We start from the raw sequence: 25002 nt of genomic DNA, 5'->3' as shown, positions 1-25002 counted from the left end.
CCAAGGTCTTAGGACATATCTCTACATGATTATCTAAAAATGAGACCATTAGCCAATTAATAAATTCTGAGCTCTCAAAATAATCTCTATATTATACATGTGCCAAGTGGTCCATCCTATTTAAAATGTGGTCTCACTTATACTTGTTCAAGGTTATTCTCTTTTAGTATTAAATTTTCGTATTTTAAACTCATTTATATATGAACTTTTGTTCCTATATGTGTCTTCTGAAAAGCATTCTTCACCAGAATCCACTGATTTTCTCTATGAAGTATCACATATAAAATCACATAGCTTAAAAGGATCTTATTCAATTCTGATAATGTATTTTACAGATAAGCCAAGTAAAGTCAGGAAACAGCATGGACAATAATAATTTGTAAAGATTCTTTTGGGGGTAGAAATTATTCTCTGCAAATTCTGTAATAATATGGAACCATTGGGTAGCTCAAAAAAAGAAAAGATTCACTGCAGGATAGATTTTAGCTATTATTACTGAAACCACATGATATGACGGTGGGGGTTTTCCAACTGCTGATTTAGACATTAATACTAAGAGTTACAAAATGGATGTCCTCAGAGTATTGTCAAATTTATTATTATAAAATTGTATTATAGGAAAATTGATCATTGAGTGACTGTTACCAACACTTTTACTCTGAATTTTATCATTGCAAACTTAACTCAGATTTCTTATTTCTAAATAAATGACAATAAGTTATAAATTATCTTGCTAATTCAGACTATGCTTTAGGTTTAAATTAGTTTATACCTATGATGTACATATAATGAACTTCCATTAAGAATAAGCATAAGGGATTGAACTTATAGATTCAAATGTCAGAAGTAGTGATAATAATATAAATCTAAATATGAAGAGTGTAGCATGAGTAATGGTAGTCTGTGGAGAAAAACATCACAAGTGAGTTAAAGAAGAAATGTAACATGAATTAAAAACATACTTGAAATGTAAATAATTATAATTATATTGACAATATTTTTTTCCACTGAAGTCTATACAAAAGATTTAATTTATTCATTTGTGAAATTATAATCAATAACTATTTAGATCATGCCATAAAGCAGACAATTAGAAACAAATTTTTAAATCTATTTGTTTACCAAAACTATCTCTGGGTCTGGAATATTCTATAAACACAGAATAGATTCAAGTTAAATTGCTTTTTAGGTATTCATAGCATCCAAAACTCAGTTATTCTTAATCTATCCATAATATGATTATTCTTAATCTATCCATAATATGAAATTGCAGAAATGTCTGTGATTTTCTTCATCCTTCTTTTTTAAAAAATATCAATTTATTCAACTGATATTTGGTCCTATAAGCCCAATCTTTAGACAGAGGAAAATGAAGGAAAAAAAGTTAGAGATGCAATAGCAGACCATATTAAATAAATATCAAAAGTAGTTTCTTAGTTGAAAATGTGGAATTAATTATTTAATAAAAATCATGTAGAATTTTAGTAATATTTACTTCTATTAGACTTGGATGTGCTTTGTCATTGCATTAGGCATTGATGTGTCTACACCATGTGCACCTATTAATACACAGTACATTATTAATGATCATATTTGGACTTGGTAGGAAAAACTTTATTTCTGTAACTGCTGTCAATGTTAAGCTGAGTTTACGGATCTGAATTTCCTTTCCAACATTTTTTGAATTGGGATGTTAAAAAAAAGGAAGAACTGGCCTAGGAGTGCCTAATATCAGTACCTAATTATCATCACAAAATAATCCATAACAATTTTATGGTCAAAATGGGGGTTCCTTTTCTTTTAATTTAGGATGGTTTGTTTATTAGAGTCAAATCTTAGAGTTCAAGAGTTTAATGATCTAGTTTGTGAAATAATGTAACATTATTTTCTAACAGAAAAGAGCCTTAGAGATTACAGAAAGACAAAGAAACTGAGGCCTGAGAAGAGAAGCAAGTAATCTACATTCATATAGTATCTAGAGTGATAAAAGTATAATTCTTTCAATTCCTTGGACTTCCCCTTAAAAATGACTGCGTCAAGGGAAACAAAGGGCACAATGAACCCATTTGGTTAAAAACATTAGCTCTGATAAAAGTCCTGCTAAGGATAAAGCTGAGCAATTCATTTTAATAAGAAACATCAGACTTCCTACAGAAGGACATAACCCCTTTGTTATTCAGTTTCCTCATCTGTGAACAGTCATAACAGCACATGCTCTATATATCTCATAATACGAGAAACATTTATTAAGTGCTTACTACAAGTAAATCATAGAACTATCTATATTGCAAGTAATTTTCATAAAATTTCTATGAGGCAACTCTCCCATTATTATCCTATTTTGGAAATGAAGAAACTTAGAAACAGGATGGCCAGGTCATAAGCTTAAGATGTTATAATGCCTATGAGATAGGGCTAGGAATTGAACTCAGAAGCTAGAGAGACTTTTTACTTCTGCATCTAACTGCTTTGCTTCATGGCCTCCCACCACTTTTGTCTTAAAACATGAGATAATAGGTGGGGAGAGGGGGAAACATCAAAGTAATAAAGAATTTTTCAAATGCAAGACCATATTAATACTAGAAAGGATGTGGGCCCTATCTCAGATTATCATCAGTAATCAATACTTAGATGCACAGGTCAAATCTCTGTAATAAGTTCCATTACAAGGAAGATTGAGATAGAACATGTATAAACAAAATGGAAAAGTCCATTCATTTTACTTATTTATTTAAAATTACTGTATACTAAACTCTCTTAAAATTCATCATAATAAGATTTGACCTATGTGGATAATACACTTTTCATTTCCACACCACTTATATATTTTTTTACAAATATCAGTTTGTTCTCAGTCATGTTTCCCTATGGCTCATCTGTTTAGTATTTTTATCTCCTTTACCTGTTCAACACCTTATATTCTTCTATTCCATCTAAATAGAACTAATGTTTCAAAAAATATACCAATAATGGCTGCAAATTTAAAAAATAATCTCATAGCGTTTTAGTAAATGTACTGAGCTTGGTTACAAGACAATTCACAGTAGTCCAGCCTGCAGTGGCTTCCATCCAAATCCATGTAGCCACCAATAATCCTTACAAAAGGATAAAACTCAGTCCAAGGACAGTGTTATCAAATTGTTACAATGTAGTCACTTTATAATCAATCTCAAATGTTTATTGAATGTTAGCTCTGGGGAAGTCATTGGGCATCAACATAATTCATGTTCTCATGGTTTAACAAATAAAATCTGTAGATGGTCTCAATCTTGGATCAGGGTTAACGGAGTCTGTCAAGGAGTAAAAATATGTACTTAGAAGTACTTAGAAATCCAAAAATCTCATACCTCTCAATTTTTTTTGGCATTTTCTAAAATTTCCATAAACAACTAAATTTTGGTTTAGTTAGAGACTTGGTTGGACTCACAAGTCCTTCTCTTCTCTCCTGTGACTCTTTAAGCATTAATCAACTGAAAGTTACAAGATGTGAAAGTGTGACTCAAGTCAACTTCTCTCTTAGAGAAGTAATGTTAAATCATTGCCCGAAAATTTTCTTGTTGGTTCCCAGCTTTCTAAAAAAACAGTTCTTAATTTTGTTTCAGGTAGTGAAACTCACTATAGAAACTCATTTATTCCATAAACAACAGAAAAACAGTTTTTATTATTTGCTAGAGCTGAAATAATTATATAATTATATATATATATATATATATATATATATAATCCCAGCAGTTTGGTAGGCTGAGGTGGGTGGACTACTTGAGGTCAGGAGTTTGAGACCAGACTGGCCAACATGGTGAAACCCCATCTCTACTAAAAATATAAAAATTAGCCAGGCATGGTGGTGTGCGCCTGTGGTGCCAGCTACTGAGGAGGCTGAGGCAGGAATACCTCAGAATACCTTCGTTTTGAAGGTATCCACTATTTTAAAACATGTCTCTAGTGTATATATATGCAATTTCAGCCTACTATGGTAGAACTTTTCTTGAAGGTCAAATGCAACATAATAGTAGGGAACAGGAAGCAATTGTGGCAAAGTTCTCTACAGTATTGCCCTAACTTCTAAGAAATTCTACAATAAATTTGAAATTGTCTGCTGAAGTCATGTTGAATATCCTGAAGAAGTTCCATTATTTATCCCTGAAAAACAAATCAGTGTTCCAAATGTTATTGAGTAGTCACTGCAACAGTCATTAAAGAAACCAGAAACTATTATTAGAAACAGTTTTGTTTATGCTTTCTGTTTGTTTGTGTTTGGTTTTGAAACAGGGTCTTGCTCTCTCATCCAGGCTGGAGTACAGTGGCAAAATCATAGCTCACTGCAGGCCTGGCCTCAAGCAATCCTCCACCATGGCCTTCCAAAGTCCTGGAATTGTAGGCATGAACCACTGTGCCCAGCCAGAATGTCTTATATTTGAGTACTCATTTATAATTTTTCATCATTTTTTTTCTTCAACTTCCATATTCATAAGTGATGTTTGAGTCACAAATTCAAACATTCATATATTCATTTTTTTAATTATATAAGTAAAGAGTAAAGCTAATCTACTACTTTGTCCTTGAGGAGTAGAAGGCAAAAAAGGAGATGCTGACCAAATTCCCTAGTTAATTTTCAGGGTAGGAAGACAGAGACTGGATCACTGTGCTACCTTAATTCAATATCTATTTATTAAGACTTTGTTTATTCTAAACACTGCACTACACAGGTAGGAGGATATAAAAAATATGAGAAAAATATATTCTCTGCCCTTGATGTGTTCATAAGCAAATTGATTTAAAATGACATTTTAAAATATGCACCATAATTAATTCTTCTTTTGTATTCAAAATATATCTTCTGTATGTTTGCAGAACATTTTATTGTAAAAATCATAAATTTATGAACAGCAATAAATTTCAGGAATTACATGTTTTAAATTGTCCTTATTCAATACTTTGCTAATATAATTGATGTTCATAATGGTGACCAGAGGAGTAAATATCCTAAAGATTTAGAATTATAAAAATAAACACTAAATTGGCCAGGCACGATGGCTCATGCCTATAATCCCAGCACTTTGGGAGGCTGAGGCAGGTGGACCACTTGAGGTCAGGAGTTTGAGACCAGAGTGGCCAACATGGCGAAACTTCATCTCTACTAAAAATATAAAAATTAGCCAGGCATGGCGGTGTGCACTGGTAGTGCCAGCTACCGAGGAGGCTGAGGCAGGAGAATAGATTGAACCTAGGCTGTGGAGTTACAATGAGTCGAGATCACGCCACTGCACTCCAGCCTGGGCAACAGAGTAAGATTCCATCTCAAAAAAATAAATAAGTAAAATAAAAAATAAAAATAAACACTAAATTATGTTTAGTGCAATATTATAATAAAATCCGGGGTTTTTACAATAAGACTCCAAGAATTAATCAAATGTATCAGTTTTAGAAAAAAATCTGCATTTCTGTATAATATTTCTTATGTAATTCTTAGGGCATTTTATTAAATCACATAATTACTTCTTGGTTTGATAGTATGTAAAAAATGTTGTTATTAGTTTACTAAAGTCATATTTTCCCCAATTCTTAAAGGATGCACATGTCATGAAAGAAAATCACCAAGCAGGGACATTTTCTATATGATCAAATAAGTAGCATCTGCTGTAGGATATTTGTTCCAATAAACGTACAGACCTTTGGAAGAGTTCAGATATGCTCCAAATACCAACTGGAATCTTAACATTCATTCATGTCATTCTCAGTGTTTCAGGATCTATCTTCATCAAATAAATGATATCACTGAGAGTTTAGATGGGCATAGCATAAGCACAATTAGCATAACCACTGACCACATGATCTGATCCAATACACTATGACCTATGATTTCCTCAAGAATCTTCAAGATTAGGACTGTGTCCTTTTGATGCCCTATGCCACTAGCTTTTTCAGCAATCCTTAGCCCTAAAAAACTAGTGGTTTCAGAATCATTTCAGAGCAGGAGAAGTGGTAGGATGCCATGATGCTCTTGGAGCTAGATGGATGAAAACAGAATACTCTCATCAAACTGTAAATTCTGGAATAGCTTGGACTCTCATAGCAGCAGTAGTTTATGGAACCTCTGATTTTAGAAAATTGGTCATCTGGCACCTTCCAATTGACAAGTGAGTTCTCACCACGTGTCATGTTAAAACTTGGGACTACATTTCTAAGATCCTTGTTCTTATCATTGAAGCTTGATACTAATTCCATCCTGTTCATCAATGTCACCATCATTATCTTTTTACTTCTCTATATGTCAAACAAATGTAAAAGAGCTTAGTTTGATTTTTTCCGATCCACAATTAACCTGAAGAGTAGAGGCATATCTCAGAGATTTTGTGGTTTCAGTTTCAGACCACTGCAATGAAGCAATATTGCAATATAGTGAGTCACATGAATTTGCTAGTTTCCTGGTGCATATGAAAGTGTGTTTGCCCCATATGATAGTGAGTTCAGTGTGCAATGGCATTATGTAAAAAAATTGCATACCTTAATGTAAAATATTGTTTAAAATGCTAAAGATCGTCTGAGCCTTCAGTTAGTTGTAATCTTTTGGCTGGTTTTGGGTATTGCTTCAATGCTGATGGCTGTTGACTGGTCGGGTGGGTGATTGCTGAAGTTTGGGATGGCTGTGGCAATTTCTGAAAATAAGACACCAGTGAAGCTCACCACACTGATATACTCTTCTTTTCATTTAAGAGTTATCTGTACCATACAATGCTATTCGGTAGCATTTTACCCATAGTATGACATCTTTCAAAATTGAAGTAAATCCTCTCAAAATCTGCAGCCGCTTTGCCAACTAAATTGATGTAATATTCTAAATCCTTCGTTGTACTTTCAACAACATTTACAGCATCTTCACCAGGAGTAGATTCCACCTTAAGAAACTACTTTCTTTGCTTGTTCATTATAAACAGCTCTTCATTCCTTAAAGTTTTATCATGAGATTGCAGCAAGTCAATCACATCTTCAAGCTCCGCATCTAATTCTTGTTGTCCTGCCATTTGCACTACATCTGCAGTTACTTCCTCCACTGAAGTCTTGGAACTCCTCAGAGTAATCCATGAGGGTTGTATTAAACTTCCTCTAAACTCCTCTTAATATTAATAATTTGGCCTCCTCCTATGAATCACGGATGTTCTTTATGGCATTTACTATGATGAGTCATTTTCAGAAGGTTTCCAATTTACTGAGATCCCTCAGAAGAATTACTATCTATGGCAGTGATAGCCTTACCAAATGTATTTCTTAAATAATAAGATTACACCTTGATCCATGGGCGGCAGCATAGATGTTGTGTTAGTAGGCATGAAAATAACATTAATCTTCTTGCATTAGAGCTTTATCAGAGCTCTTGGGTGACCAAGTACATTCTCAATGAGCACTAATATTTTTAAAGAAAATTATATTTCTGAGCAGTAGGTCTCAATAGTGGGCTTAAAATACAGCATGTCCACTGTGCTGTAAATAGATATGCTGCCACCCAGGCTTTGTTGTTCCATTTATAGAGAACAAATGGGGTAGATTTAGCATAATTCTTAAGGGCCCTAGAAATTTTGGAATAGTGAGTGAGCATTGGCTTCAAATTAAAGTCACCAGTTTCATTAGCTTCCAACAAGAGAGTCGGCTTGTTTTTTGAAGCTTGGAAGCCAGGCATTGACTTCTCCTCTCTCACTATGAAAGTCATAGATGGCATCTTCTTTCAATAGAAGACTGTATTATGTACATTGAAATTATATATTTTGAGTGTAGCCGCCTTTATCAATTATCTTAGCTAAATCTTCTGGATGACTTGCTGCAGCTCCTACATCAGCACTTGCTGTGTAACTTTGCACTTCTATGTTTCAGAAACAGTTTCTCTCCTTAAACCTCATGAACTGACCTCTCCTGGCATCCAACTTTTTTCTGCAGCTTCTTTGTCTCTCTCAGACTTCATAGAATTGAAGAGTTAGGGTCTTGCTGTGGATTACGCTTTGGCTTATGGGAATGCTGTGGCTGGTTTGATCTCCCATCCATACCACTCAGACTTTCTCCAAATCAGCAATAAGGCTGTTTTGCTTTCTTATCATTTGTATGTTTAGTGAAGTAGCACTTTTAATTTCCTGGAGAACTTTTCCTTTGCATTCATAACTTGGCTAACTAGCACAAGAGGCCTAGCTCTTGGTCTATCACAGCTTGCCACATGCATTCCTCACCCAGTTTAATCATTTCTAGCTTTAAATTTAAAATGAGAGGTGTGGTTCTTGTCTTTCACCTAAACACTTACAGTCCATTGTAGGGCTGGCCTAATTTCAGTATTGCTGCATCTCAGGGAAGAAGGAGGCCCAAGAAGAGGGAGAGAGACAGGGGAAAGGCCGGTCTGTGGAGCAGTCAGAACACATACAACATTTATCAATTAAATTCTCCATTTTACATAGGTACAGTTCATGCACCCACAAAAATGACAACAGTAATATCGAAAATCACTGATAATAGATTGCCATAACAGATAAAATATAATGAAAAGTTCTGAATTATTGAGAGAGTTACCAAAATGTGACAAAGAGACACAAAAAGAGCACATGCTATTGGAAAAATGGCACAGACAGACTTGCTTAATGCAGGGTTGCTACAAACATTTTATTTGCAAAAAGCACAATTTCTGCAAAGTGCAATAAAGTAAAGTGTAATAAAGTACGGTATGTCTGTATTTTGGCCAGATGACAGAATTATACTTCCTAGAAACTGGCCACATAAACATCAGGGGTTTTTATTCTTTCTATGGGGTGAACCTGGAAGATGTAACAAATGAAACTGCTAAAAAGATTGTAAGCTAAGATGGTTTTTAAGATAACAGATGGAATTGATTTAGAAAGCAAATGAAATTGCAAGGAGATAGCAAAGAAACACATTGTGAGGACTAAACAGAAGCCGTGCATGGGGTGCTCTGACCTAGGAATCTGGATGAAGCTGAGGAGGACTTCAGAAGCAACAGCCATATTTTTATTTTGGTCATAGAGCCTCAGGTGTGCAATGCTAGCTCCAAAGGGATTTCAAGTGCCATGAAAGGCAGCCCCTGACAGTCTATGCTCTCTTCTCATTTTTGTGGAAATGGCATTCCAGTAGGATTCCCAGCAGCTATGATAACAACGGCCATGGTGCTCCCTCTGGAATATGTCATTCTTTCCTGTTAACACAGCTGATTGTCTCTAATGAGCTTTTCGGTATCAATATGGTTCTTTATTAGCCACTTCTAAAGTGTTGACTTTGACATATGTATAGTCTCAGATGATGTTTTTTAGAGTATAATTGTAGCTCATTGTCCCTAATACAGCCAGCTTCCAGAGTTTGACTGAATTGCTATAGCTTTGATGCAGTTCAATGTTAGATGCTAGAGTGGTATGGGGGTTTCAATTACTGAGAGAGTAAATGAAAAGATAGCCTTTTTTTTTTCTGCTCTTGATTTTGATGATTTTTCTCACTGGAAAGAAATAGCACCTCTGAATTAATGGGAACACTATACAAAGGAATAAGGAAATCATAAATCAGAGCAGAGTTACCCTCTGCTGAGACTCCCTTTGTGCTTTAATGCAATGAGAATTTTAAAAGATTTATTAAGGGTAAAATATGTCAATTTTGTAAAATAACACAATCTGTGCTAAAACAGTTTTAAAAAGAAAGTTGTTGAAGTTGTTTTCTTTTTTGATCAAGTTTATATTCATTCCTTCATTGAGCAAAATCCAGGTGTTTGCCATCAAAAGTCTTAATCCGTATTCTTTTGACTTATTTTCCTAATTTAGGTACAGATTATCTTTGTACCTCAGAGAAATGAAGTGTCAGCACAATTAATTGAAACAATTGATTTGTTGTTTAAGAAGAAAAATAAGAATGTGATAATTAGGACCTACTGCACACATATTTCTGGATCACAATTAAAAAAGAAAATAAGGTACTAAAACAGTAGTAGAAAATATTGGTAAATATATGTTGATAATACTTCATTCCACGCAGAAAACAAGGTTATATTTGTTTGAAGCCATGCATTAGATAGTTGGAGTTCTTGAGGAAGTCAATAAATAGCACCCTTCTTGCCCACTCAAGTTCTGAAATAAAAAGCAAAATCAGTGGAGACAGAGTATCACCTTTATTATTGCTAGGGCTGATCATTTTGCAGAATGTGACTCACACCTTCAAGTATGTAGGCTGAAAATTTATAGCATGGAGAGGTCACCTGAGAGGATTTGCATTCTGTAGGCAATACAAAGAGAGGAAGAGAACATGAGAGCTAGACAGGGAGAGGATGAGGGAGAAAGAAAGAAAAAGAAGATATGGAGATATGCAGGCTCATGTGCCCAGTTTTTCCTTCCCAACTTCCCATTTAAATGTGTGTCTGGAGTAGAGTAAATAGGAGAGCTTAAAGTGTTACATTAACAGAACTCATTACATATGAAGAGACAAGTGTAGGGAAAGAAACTTTTCCCCATAAAGTACGCATAAAAGAAATAAAAGGCAATCAAGTATAAAGTGTAAAACTATAGTAAAGTATAGTAAAGTAAAAAAAAATCCTAACTTTATTTCTTTATTTAAATTAATATCCATAAAGATAGCTCACAAAAAACTACACATATATAGTAATAAGTAGATAATTCTCCACAGGAAAGAGCTACCAAAGCTTGAAGTGATTGCCAGAAATCTCCACTTAAAACAATAGGTAAAGAATAATTGGGGGTTTACACGAGAGGCATATGCCCTTTATTCCCCAGGACTTAGGAATAGGGCTCCAAACTGTAGAGGGCAGAGCAAGTTGATTCTCCACCCAAACCAACTACAAGAAAATTGCCCCTCAATGTCATGTCTACACTCCACCAACTACTTCAACTCTGGTTGAAAAATGTTAAATTAATCCTACTTTTTTTTAAGTAAAGGATTTCATTCAACATTTCTACAAAGTGTCCTTCTTATGCTGCCTATCATAAATACTCAAAAATAATAGGACATGGCAAATATTTAAAAAAGTATTTGACCATATGAAAAATTTTGCTGCCTGAGATTCACACATGATGCTAGCCTTCTAACAACAATTACAAGTTATTTATATCCTGATCATGAGATGAGAACATCACCAGCCACATCATGTTACCATGTAATATTAATTTTTGCAGAGAGTAGAAACAATTTTGCTAAAGAGGTTGATGAGGCATGGAATTCTCTCATGCTTTTCCTCCATTATCATCTGTTCTTCGTTCTTCCATTATCAACCCTTTGCCTTCCAGGGTAGCTAGCAGTAGGAGAGTTGTGGCATGTAGCAGAAATAGCCTTCAAAGTTGTCACCTTTCAGGCCAGACATTCTAGAGATACTGTACTGACTGCTGGGAAAGCCAGTCCTGCATGTTGGAATAATTTCAGTGCAAAAGTGAAGCTGACACATCCAACAGATTTCAAGTGTCCTAGTTCTAAAACAATTTTAAGAAGGAGTCTGTGACAGGATTCACCAAGGAGTTGTAGAGCAAAATATGTTTGAAGAGGCTGGTCAGTATTCAAATGGTCATCTTCAAGCCATACAACTTTGCTATTTTAGTCAGATTTATCTAGAGAAAAAACCAGTAAGATATGTATATATAAATGTATGCCTACACATATGTATAGAGGGAAGGAGAGAGATATTAATTTTAAGGAATTGGTTTATATGATTGTGGAAGCTGGCAAGTCCAAAATCTGTAGAGCAGGCCATCAGGCCGGGGACCTAGAGGAGCTGCAGTTTGAGTGTGAAGGCAATCTGCTGGCAGAATTCTCAGAAAATCTCATGAGTTTATGGAGGCATTTATACAGCATTCCATTCTCAAAATGGATCTCAACATATATGTGTACCATTTTATTCTGGGAATGCCATCTAGCTCCTTTGCAAACACCTGATTCATTTATACCACCACGTTCACTGAGCACTTCTATTTGTCGGGTAATTGACAGTCATCTGAAGATTGCAAACAAAACTATGACAGGATCAAATCTGCATTTGGAAAGATAACTCAGGCATCAGTTCAGATGAGGTGACATCATAATTGCCAAAAACGAAATATGGATTCAAGCATGAAATGTAATTCATATTTTTCCTCAAGTGTTTATTCTCAAAACAAAAGACTTAAAAACAGGCAGCCATTAATTTTTCTCTTCGCGTTTGTCTTCATTTACACATTTGGAGCACATGTTGAAGTTGGTGTAGTTTCAGGCCAGATATAATTTTATTATGTCAAAGTATAAAAAGCAAATGCAACCCACACAGGAAAAACTCTCAGTTGTTAATTCACATATGGACTTCCCGAGAGTGTGTGCCTGGTCACTTGGGGCTGATGTTTGCATGGGCCTCCGCCAGCACCCCACGTAATTGCTCTGCCTTGCTCAAAATCATTCAAAAAAGAAACTATATAAAGGAAACAATGCTTTGGGATGAGGATAGTGCCTAATACTGACATTCGAACTGAAGTTTACTTTTTTTTTTGCTCTGCCTGAGATTCACACATGATGCAAGCCTTCTAACAATTAAAAGTTATCTGTGTCCTTCTTTGGCCATGTATTTCCTAGTAATGCAACGTATCAAAATAGTTATAGTGAAGTCATGAATTGCATGTAGGAGATAACATGTTGATTCTCACTGAAAATACAAAAATGGAAGAGCAGTTTTATCTTAAGTTTCCCTAGCAAGTTCTCCATGTTCATAATCACTAGGCATAGAAAACATGAAAACCATCTGAGTGTGCATATGTAGGCAGGTATTTTATCAAGAAAGCAAATATCTGATAATATGAACACATTTAAATAGTAACTTAAAGTATGTGCCACATACTCTGATTACCCTGAATATAAAGAATATTTAAAACTCATGTGATTTTTTTTTCTGTAAGGGCTCAAAGCTACATATGCCTACATTGCTGCAATTGTATATATTACTTATTGAATTTTCTAATGTAACTTAAACATTGATTTTGGGAGTTTATAAGCTATACAAGTAGGAAAAACAAAAGAAAAATTTATTTTTGAAGTACACGTTTTCAAGTGTATGTACAAGTCCACTTATATTTAGGCCATATTGTGCATTAGAGTAAGCATACTCTTAAACAAAGAAATTGAGTGCGTAAACAATCATAGCCCAAGGTTTCCCATTATTATGTGACCTATTGTTTTGTTTTCCATATACTTACCAAATTTGCTTCTGCTATTTCCTCCTATTGAGATGATTTTTTTCTTGCTCTTTTCTGAATATCCAAATGTAGTTCAACTCAAATGCCACCTTCTCTAATACTTACTTATCTACCACTGTGGTACTTAATCTCTTCTTTAAATGTCAATAACCGTTCACCCCTATTCTTTTAAGGCTACTTACAACACTGTTTCTTGTGTTACTGTATTTTCATCTTTAGAAGACCAATCCTTGGAGGCAGGATCTCAATCATTCAGCAGAGACCCCTTGATCTAATAGATAAAAGTAAATATTTGTTAAAATATTGAGTTAATGTGTAAGGATTTAGAAAAATCCCTGAAGAAATCCAAAAGCCAGCTCTAGAACATGAATATCTCTAGAAATGTGAAGAGTACTGAGTTGCCTCTTCCTAAATTGTAATATTCAAATAGTCCTATTTTTAAAATAAACTGAATACAAAAACCTTAGGAATTGAGGGGAATCACATAGGAGTGGGGTTCTAATTATATGAATTACAAATCTACGCCCAATACATGACCAATGTCGAAGACAATGATTACTTTTACAGATTTTAATGGAAGTATGTCCTAAGCATTCATCATTAAAAAGCACAAATAATGAGCTTATCGAAGGATAAATATTGAGAAACAAATGAATTGCATATAACAGAAGTACCATTATAAGACTAGGAGAAGAAGTGATTATGAAATACAACAAATAGATGTAATCCTAAAACATCTTATGGCTGATATATCTCTGTGACTGATTGCTAGCTCATGCATTGTTTTATTCTACAATTTTTTATCGAGTACCTATTATAAATCTGGCACCCTTCTAGTTGCTGAGAAGACAGTGATAAACACAAATTCCCTGTACACAGCAAACACATATGTAATCAATCAGGTGGCTATAAATACTAAAAAGATAAGTACAAGAATTATGAAAGTGCAATGATGTGGTTTGTCTGTGACCCCACCCAGATCTCATCTTGAATTGTAGCTCCCATAATTCCCATGTGTTATGGGAGGGACCAGGTGGAAGATAATTAAATGATGGGTGCAGCTTTCTCCACATTGTTCTTGTGGCAGTAAGTCTCACGAGATCTGGCGGTTTTATACGGGGTTTCCCCTTTTGCTTGGCTCTCATTCTGTCTTGCCTGCCACCCCGTTAAGATGTGGCTTTTGCCTTCTGCCATGATTGTGAGGCCTCCAAGACATGTGGAACTGTGAGTCCATTAAACCTTTTTGTCTTTATAAATCACCCAGTCTTTGGGTATGTCTTAATTAGCAGCATGAGAACAGACTCTTATATGTGGTATGAAATTTTATATACAGCTATCAGGAAAGACCTCTATGATATGATATTATTTGAGCTGAGCCTTGAAGGAAAGAATGGTGGGAGCCATATGAATATCCAAAGAAGAGCTCTTCAGACCAGACTAGGGGAATAGCAAGTGCAAATGCCCTGAGGCAGGAATGTTGTTAGGATGTTTGAGCAAAAGAGTAAGGAGGTCATTAGAGTGAACAAGGAGACAATGGTAGGGGGCACAGTGAAGAAGTGAAGTGAGCAAATCATGTAGGGCCTTGAAAGCTCTGGTTAAGATTCCAGATTTTATTCTGAGTGTGATGGAAAGCTATTGGGATCTGACCAGTGGACATATGTGATTTGGCTCTAGAATTAAAAGGATCACTCTGGCTTCTGTGTGAAGAACAGCTTAGGCTAGGGGTGGTGATAATGTGTAAGGACGAAGCATAGAGGCCACTGAAGCTGGTATGGCAATAATAATCCAGGCAAGAGGTGCAGGTGCCTTGTGTTAGGGTGGCAGCTGTGGAGGTGGTGAGAAGTGGCTGGATTCTGGTGTATTTTAAGTTACAGTGAAGGTCAAATTATTATATAAGACTTTACTAAGTAAGATTCCGCCAGATGTAAAGAGCATCTTTTTTGAGAGGACTTCATTATATCATATTTACAATGGTAATTATTCTCACAGTTACTCTAGGGAGCTCATCTGTTAGGATTAACCCCATCTCTCAGAGAGGCCTGGGTGACATGCTTTGTGTCACAAGTCAAGACAGATCCCAGAGCTCCAAAGCTACTGTTCCTTCTACTAAATTTCACATTTTGTTCTCAGTTTTCTTCTGCATATTCAAGAGGAGTTTTGATTTAAAATATGTAAAGTATTTTTAGCATGAGGAAAAATTCTGAATATTGACTTAAATGGTTAGCTTCATAAAAAATCGTTAGCATCTTATTTTCAAAAGATTAGTGTAGTGATTTTAGCAGTGTTTTGCATTTTTTTAGGCTGAACACAAACATGCAATAATTCATTTTTGAACAATTTTAACAAGCATGTTCTATGGGGAAAATATATCGTATTAGTGATATTTTCTGTGTTGCCTTGTTTTTAAATATGTGTGTTTAAAGTCTAAATATTATTAAAAGCATCCTCAAAGATATCATTTAACAAACTATTTCCAGGAGAAAAAGTCTAACTTTATTGTTAGTCCTGACCATTCACATATTTGTTTATTCTGAATCATTAACCAATGACCTATTTTTTAAATTCTGAAACATTTTTCAGTTACTATGCATTTACAGCACTCTAAAACACCAACCAATCAGCTAACAGGTTTTATTGTAATGATTTTATTGTGCTAGAGAATACATTTTTATTATAATATTTGAGTTCTAACCTATTCATTTCTTCTTGTTCTTGAATAAGAATTTAAGGGATTCTTGGAGATTCTTAGCTGCTTTTATATTTAGAATGCTAGAACATGATGCAAATACCCTCACTTTAATCAGGAAATATGGACACTGACATTAAAAAGTCTTCCCCCTCACATACTTGTGAGTCATTTTTCCTCTACAAGATTCTTTTCTGCATATTTCCACTAGACCCACATCTCACTCAAATAGACTCTCAGCCTCTTGAGTCAGGCATTCATTTATTTATTTTCCCTACCCCCTTCCTCTGGAAACGCAAAGAGAATTTAATGCATTGTGTATTTATTGACAGCCCCTAAAATGCATGATATTCTGGCTAAGTGGTACAAAGAATAACAGAGAATTGGCAACAATCCTTACTTTCTGAGGACCTAACTCCTAAATAATCATTTAAGCTAAATAAGAAAGGAAAAACCTGTCACTAGTCTTGAGAGGTTAAATAATTGATAATCTGGTGGCTCCTGCAAATTGCTTATTCTCTAAGAAAAAAAAAGAAAACATTTTTTTCAAGTGTCCAAAGAGAATTTTTTAACCTTTGTTCCATCAAAGATTAGTTCTGTTGTCTTTTTCAAGGTATTTTCTCTTAGGTCCTTCTTTTCATTTCAGTCCTCAGTGTTGTGCTAATCCTTGATCATAGGGGAATTTGCAAATGTAAGTATGGGAGATAGAAGAGTATAAGAAAGAGAATTAAGGATTTATTAAAATACAGAAAGGAACAGTCTCTGTTTAAGTATGGATAGTCACCAAGAGCAATCAAGATGGCACTGCATATTTACTGGGAGTCGTCTCATTGGTTATATGCTAGGTTTCCTTCCAATGAAAGAGGAAAAAGTGACTTTTTTTTTTTCTAAGAAGATGCTATAATAGATGCATGTAGATTTGCTAAAAGTAGAATAGAGTAATTTATCCTGTCAGAGTTATTGATGCTCAAGTCTGTCTTTTTGGAAATTGCATTCGTTGAAAGTCAGGCATGCTTAAACCCTGATTGCAAATTTTAGATGTTTTCAAAAGATTATGTAAGAGCAGAAATTGAAGTGTATCATCTTCTGTCTTCTATTTAGTGTTGTTCTGTTCTACTTCCAATGAGTATCGTAAATATGATGACAGAGTATAATGAAATGGTTATTTGGCTGTTTTGTTAGGTTCCAAAGTTCAGAATTTTCTAATCCCATTAACAATAATTAAAAAAATACTCTACCACTCAAAACCATAAATATCTCAAATATTTAAGTTTACTAAGCTTACAATTAGCATACGAAATCTTTTCTCATAGAGCTTCAAGACCACAACCAAATAATTCTTCTTGAAATTATAGATAAAAGTCTAGTAACATAGTATAAAAAATAACTTTTTAAATAATATACGAACAATAAATTTTATTTACGGTGTTAATTTTATGAGCAAACTATTTTAAAATATTGCTGCATTATGTATAATAAAAATTGTGTATTGTGCATAACAAAAAATAAATGTTGATGGTTTTGCATAATAAACATTATTAAAGGAATGATTTTTGTTACCTGAAATTATAAGATTTAAATTTGTATAGCAAGTTTCACTCAGTCACTGTTTCCTGCCATAGAATTTATAAGAGAACGTACAAAATATACTAAAAAGGAAAGAAAATCTGTTGTTTTACTGTTCAATAAATCTTTCTTCCAGATATATAAATGGCTGTTGATTCTATTGCCATTCCATGAAATGTGGAAGTCAATGAAGAAATAAGACCTGCCAAATAAAAGGGCGCGTCCCCTGTTTATAATGAGCAATGGATACCTATTTAGAGAATGAAGAAACAACAGAAACAGGCAGAGCTGATTTGTGTTCTATTCTCTGTATACAATTTGACATGCCTATTTATCACACTTCAATAAAAGTGAGCTGAACACTTTAGAGATACTGCAACCCGTGAAGAACAGAAATGTAGAATTGAGCAGCATCAATTCCCAAAAGTTGCTTACACATTGTTCTAATTTCCTTTCATAGAGAATTTATATACCATATTTAAGGTTTCAACAAACCCTTTATCTAGAAGCAAGTAAAATTTAACAAATTGATAATGTATACTTATACATTTGCTAAGCAATCTATAAATAAATCCATGGGTTTTTAAAAGTCAGAAACTCTCACAAGCAATATCATTTGAGTTCTCATTTAAACAAACAAAAAAAAAAGAAACTATACTTCAAAATTATTTTCATTTTTAAATATCTATAGTTTTTGTAAAGCAGAGCTAAATTTGTTTCTGAATATATTATGGATGGGATATATTATGAATATTCTACTTGTTAAACCACCAAGACAAATGTTATACTTTTGCTCTACAAAATTTGAATTTATAAACAGAACTTACACTCTAGCAAAGCAAATTTGATTTCTCTTTGAAGGAAGAAGACATGTAAATGGTGAGAAATTAGAAAAAAGGATGCTAATTGGATGGCAGTAATGATTCACCATTTTGTTTTAATTGTAAGGCCAAAATAAAAAGGTTGATTTTATATGTTAGGCATGTTCCGTTGTTTATTAAAGAAGAATCAGCACTCTTGATATTTATAGTCAATGTGCATGTCCAACCTTGACCTATAGTTATGCTACAAATAAAATTGTAATTGTTACTTTAATGTAGGTCCTATCAAAACCATCATTTATTCACATTTGAATGGATTTTTAAAAACTGCTCTTCAATCTTAATAATTTCTGCTGTTAGCACATTATTAACAAAATAACATGTTTTCCTCCAGTGGGCTCAGTGTGTATTACAGGTCACAGTGTTTAGAATGATGACAATGACAGGAAATATATTGGGATGTTCTAAGCAAAGCACACAACAATGCAAGACAAAAAGATCTCCAGAAACCTGCTTGGAGTTTGAAAGAACTTCCTTGTTTTGGGAAGTCTGAAATAGTCTTAGAGTTTTGTTTGATGATAACAATGAATCTTAAAAGGGAGCAGGAAGGGAGGTGTTGAAACTGCTAAATTCTCTGTCACAGAATTTTACCAATACTGTTTCCTTACTCTTTAGCAAACTCTGTTGAGGGGATTACCCTGTTCATACCTGACATTCACAACAGAAATTCCTCTGCTTGTATTGGAAATTTACTAGGTATCAGATGGATTATAGGAGCTACTGAAAGTGTTAGAAGGCACCAAGTAGTCAAGAAATAATTTTTTCAGTTTCCACTTATACCCATGTATTTTATCCCTTTAGAATATCTGTTAGAGAAAATTTACAAAAGACTAGCTAAATGAATAAATTAATAATAGAGGGAAAGGCAGAAGTCAAGATGTGAATTTTTACTGTTTTCTGGGGCAGATTACTAAAAAGAAAATGGAAACTAGAAGACAGTATACTAGAGAAATCACCAATCGTGTGTTTATAGGATGAGCAAACAAAAATGAAATTTATACACCATACACAAACCACTTGAACCAAAAGACATTACTATGAGAACATTTACAAAAGTCTAACTTGGAACTTTGCTTTATATATTTTAGTTCTTTGATTAGAATCTTTGTCCAAGTTCAGTGGCATGTATAATGCTGAGGTCAATAGTATTTTTTCTTCCAGATCTCATTTTCAAGAAATGAAACTTTCTTTCATACTTCCCTACACAAGCAAGATGATTTACTGATGCTCTGACAATTATGCACAGAGCTCATTGTTCTCTGAAATATATACACCAAATTTTTCCTGTTAGATTCATCTAAAGACTAGTACATTGTGCTCTCATGGAGCCAAAGAAAGGAGGAGAAATTTTATTCCTGCCAGGTATTGGGAATTCTATTCAACCTAACCTACCTGAGAAATAAGTGTAACCAGATTTGGGGTGACTCTGGGATCATATCACTAAACAATGTAAGTCATATCATGTACATGGTCTTTATGATAAACCATTTCCAAGAATACCTTTAAATATTGTGAAATGAGAGTATGATAATGAATCTGCCTGTGAAAATCATTATTTTAAATTTGGATATACTCCTTGTTTTTATATTTTTATATAAATTTATGATTATTACTTATAAGTTAGTTTATACTTAAAAGTTTTCCGAGAAGACTGTTATCTAAAATTTTTGAAAGATATTTTATGTTTTCCAAAACATCAATTTGCAAATAGCATAATTCTAGTAAGAAACCTGATTGATTTTCTCTTCTTCTTACAAGGATTTAACAAACGACAGCTCTATTGACATTTCTTATGATTTAGGATTCATTAACACTTTTTTTCCCCAAAAAGCTTCTCCAAATAATTAATATATACCTAAAACACAATATATGGAGTCCATCCTATACTTAACAAAAATTCAAATAAGTACACTTTCATCACTTTAAATTTTTGCATGTTGTTCTTGCTTACCTACAAACTCACTGAAATTTTACAGCCAAGGACATGTTTTACTTTCTCTTGCAATTAGCAAAGGTCTACTCTGATAATTATTCCAACACAACAGTTCCTTTAAATTCAAAGTATTTATTTGATTGATTCCAATTTCCACAATAAATATAAGATTCTGGAGTTAAAGTGTGTCATATGTACTTCTGTTTCACTCAGATATATATAAAATATGAAACAAGTGTTGTTTATTTGTAATTGGACCTATTCCGTTTTGAGTGTAACTTCCTTGATTCAAATTCACATCCACTGCGGGTATGGTTAAGAAAAAAATAAATTTGGTTTTTAGTTCCTAAGTCAGTTGTATGAATGTATATTATACATGTCACAAACCATTGCCCTTGCCACCCAGGACACTTTCCATTCTCATTTTTCTAGTGTTGAGATACGACTTACGAGAGCCTACCAAGAAGTCAAGTAATTCTACTTATGTAGCACAGTTTAGGTCTTTTAATTACTCTCGAATCACCAAAATACATCCTTTAATGTGCAATATAATACATCATTAAAAAAAAGCATGTTCTTATGTTCCCCTTTGTTGCTTATTCTCTTACTCATCTTAAAATAAACAGAAATAAATATCTGTTTAAGCTTATTTTACATTTAACCATTCTCAGCTAATCACCTTTAACATGTAATTTTTTAAAATCACTTAAGGATCAAGCAATTCATTCCTAATAGTTAACTGTAACTTAAGCAACTAATTCTTTTTTAAAAACCAAAACAAAAATTTTAAACTCAAACTCAGTGTTTCTAAGCAGGGACACTATGTATAACCTCAATTTGCTACTGTCAAGGTCAATATGGGATCAGTGAGTTCCCATTCTATGATACAGTTGGAAGATAAAGACCCATTACTTCCAGGGGCAGCATTGTCCAGAGCTTTAAGCACAAGTGGGTCAAGTTGCACAGTGAACTCTCTAATTAATGACTGTTGCATTTAGTATGCCCGACACCTCATAAATATACACTACCCAAATAGGATATACATTCCTCCCCCCCAAAAAAAACTTCCACTAAAATTATCTTATTACGTGTTCCCATTGCATTTCCAGAAGTATGCAGCAAGAATGGACTTTTACAATCTTCTAATAATTTTTTGTTTGTTTTTTTTTGTTTTGTTTTGTTAAAGATTGTTTTTCTTCATGTTTACTTGATAGTCTGGAAAATCTATATTCCAGGAAATAATGATTTTCTGCCTAAATGTTAAATGTCTAAATAGTCAGAGATCATTTTCAAATAGTAAGCAGTGGGATAAATAATTGTACTCTGCAAGCGTGTGTTTACATGGTCAGAAATATATGATTAATAATCTTTGACTTTGGGGTTTTATGTGAGTATTGCATAAGTGTATCTGAACTGAGCTACTCCTCTGGAATAACCATACAATGCTGCATTGTTTTCTTTTCCCATGTTTCTGTGTATATGTTACTGTTTCAGTTTCATTTGTCAGCAAAAGTCTGTTTACCAGGCTTCCTGTTATTAATTAAGGGAAACAGGTTTTCTTGAAATATACAAGAGACTCTTTAAACTCTTGTCCAGATACTTCAAGGCAAGATATTGATGATTCCATCAATGTTTGCACAAATCTGGAAAATGAATTTAAATACATTGTTGCTTCACATAACCTACAACTTCTTATCTTCCACAAGAGTGGGAAGTGGGAGGGGGGAGACAAGTAATAAGAAACAAATCACAGTAGCTTCTATCCCTGTTACTAGATACTGAGATAACAGAGGGTTACTTTCTTCCTTTGCCACAAGGATTAACTAACATCACAATGTGGATTCTGAAATCTAATGGCCCACAAAAATAAGTTGCATAGATCGACTCAAATTGTAAAGTGCTGAAAGACAATGAGATGTATTCTAATGCAAATATACTCATAAAGAGACAAAAATACTGACCTGATTATTGGTGTATTACAAAGCTTTTCATATAGAAACATCTGGTCAGTCTCTCTAGCTCTCTCTCTTTGAAATGGGAAGAAATATACTCGCATGCATTAAAATCATAAAGGAAACAAAACATCTGGAAGTTTTAGAAGAAAAGCAAAATAGTTATGGGGGAAATTCAGATTAAAAAATGCAGATGTTTAATTGGGCTGTCAGTTTTGTTACAAGGAAATAAGAGCAGAAATAACCAGAAGCCACTGGTGGAAAATTAAAATAGTTTCATGAGCCCTTGCCAAGCTAAAAGCAATGAAATCGGTAACACAATATGGACAGGGGCTTTCTAAACTGAGATCTGAAAATGTTACCATGTGCAATTTTGTAAATTAGCCATTTCCAAAAAGTCTTTTTCATTAAAGCACAATAAAAGTTTTTCAGACTCTCCCTTCTCTCTTTGGTCATTAACATTGGGCAGTTATTCGGGGTTTGGCTTTCATCAATGACAAGCTCTTCCCCACACCCTACTCACCCCCTTTCTAAGACCTGCTAATACTGCTGAGTGGCCAGAAATTACAGATGCAAGAAAAGCTGACAAATGACTGCCAGGCCCCTCCCCCAGTGCCTAGACAGTCAAAGCCCCTGCCAGAACATGCCTGAAAGCAGCGCTCCTAGAGACAAAGACACAAAGATTCCATTTTCTCAGTGAAAATAGATTTCATGTGTAAAACACTAGTAAGAAAAATTGAAAGCTGACACATATGTGCAATTTCAGAGAGGCAGGGCTGAATAATTCAAGATTGAAATTGCATTTGATTGCATCAAAGCCTAACAAATGTTGTTTAACCTAAAAAGTCTTTTCAGTCTGTAAAAAGACATTCAGTGGCAAGATATTTTAATTTTTTTAAGCACATGGCTAAAAAGGAAAAGGAATCTTGAGCTCAGTAGAGAGATGTTGATTATATACTACTGTTGGATTAGGAATTAACACTGGCTCACATCACAGGGTCTACAAAATAAGGGGAAAAGTTTTTTTTTTTTTTTTTTAAACCATTAAATCAAAGGGTTCTGAAAGATAATATTAAATCCTTATGAGTATGTTTCCTATAAAAAGAATCCCCTCCCAGCAGCCCCAGGGTATCATTACTGGAGAGGCAGTGAGTGGTTTATTAGAGATTCAAACCTTGGCATCTGAGCCTTGCCAAGCATGCAAGTTTTAGCTTGTGTGCCCAGGTCCTTGGCTTCTGCAGTCCCTTCTTCTGGCATCTAACAGTGAAGGCCGTCTGCTCGGCCTCCACACCACACCAGGCAGTGTGTAGGTATAAAGCCTAGGACTGGGAGACAAAGAAAGTTTGTCATTTACTAAGGATGGTTACGCTTTTCTTCCTGCCCGCTTACATATTCACCCAAATCCATTTAGTATCATTTTGTTCTTAACACATAGGCTCAATACTTACAGAAAACTTGGCTTAATATGTTTTAGAAAGTGTTAGACCCTTAACAGGTGAAAGTATAATTAATAGTAGCTGTCAGGAGTAGTAGACCAAGAAATTGCACTGGGGACATTTTAATTAAAAAGAAAGTTTTACAACAAATTTTTTAAAAATTGACAACACACTTTGTTCTCTCTCATCCCCTTCCAAGCTCCTGAATTTCTTAAATTTATTTGGTCAATAGGAGGATCAGACAGAGAAAAGAGACTGAGAAATTACTTTATAATCTAATGAGAGATAATTGAGAGGAAATTGAAAGGAAAGAGAATATTAGGTAAACCCTAGTGTCTGTTAAATGTTTTATACAAACTCTTTAAGTCTCAGAGCAACATTCATGTAAGGATACATTTTCAGTATCATTTCCAATCTAAGAAAAATACTATGGAGTATTTAAACAAGGTAGTTCAAATATTTATTAATAAAATTAATATTTCATTTGAGATATTAAAATAATGTGAGTATTCATCTATTTGTTTATCAAATGGGAGCACTGGTTTGGGAATTTGGACTTTTTAGCCCTATTCAGCTACTCTGAAATCTCAGTGAGTTTTAGAGCCTTAGTTTACCTATCTATAATATGAAGAATTTTGCCAACTGAAGAAAATGGGCACTAAATCTACAAAGCCAGCACTGACTACAAAACGCTAATATGTCGGGTTGAAGGGAGTGTGCAAAACTTTTGTTGTCTTTTAAAACTTTTAAGCTTGATATGCAGAACAGTTCAGTGTATTAATAAGGACAGGAAGTCCCTGGTGAATACAGTAAAACAAATCAGTCCAAAGCTTCCAAAGCTATATAGTCACTACACCAAAGACCAGTTGATTTGTGTATTTGTTCACTTTTCAGAATGTTTCACAAGCTATAAAATTAAATCTGATACTCTGTGACTTTTAATTAATTAAAGTATATCTGCTTTATTTATTTATATTTGTTTACATGATTGATTGATATTAACTCACCCTTCCTTTGTTAGTCATTTAACTACTAAGTATATGTACACAGAATAGCTGAGTGAGCCAGTGTGAACCAGAGTGACCCAAAAATCCAGCCAGAAAATGCAGGCAAGATTATGCCCTTTCCCAGTCTGCCAAGCCCACTGCCTCTGCCTTGGAAGGCAAGAATAGCAGTGGATGACATGTGAAGCTTTTCAATATACTGCCTTGCAGTTTCAGCCAACAGGGTCATTCACACCTCTTTAGTTGTGCTTCCTAAGCAGTCTCTAGAGCTTTGAATATAGAATACCATGGGAAGAAAACATATTGTAATATAGAACATGTTCAAGAAAATATTGATAGTGCTTTGAAATG

The 25002-nt window shown here is 34.2% G+C and overlaps 1 long non-coding RNA gene across 1 annotated transcript in view; it reads left to right on the top strand.

Moving 5' to 3' along the window:
* LOC115897374 overlaps positions 1–25002 on the top strand; it is a 42048-nt gene that overhangs the window by 11227 nt on the left and 5819 nt on the right. The window lies entirely within an intron of this gene.

Source organism: Rhinopithecus roxellana, chromosome 1 (assembly GCF_007565055.1).
Source record: "Rhinopithecus roxellana isolate Shanxi Qingling chromosome 1, ASM756505v1, whole genome shotgun sequence".
Lineage (NCBI taxonomy): Eukaryota > Metazoa > Chordata > Mammalia > Primates > Cercopithecidae > Rhinopithecus > Rhinopithecus roxellana.
This window is presented reverse-complemented; position numbering and strand designations above follow the sequence as displayed.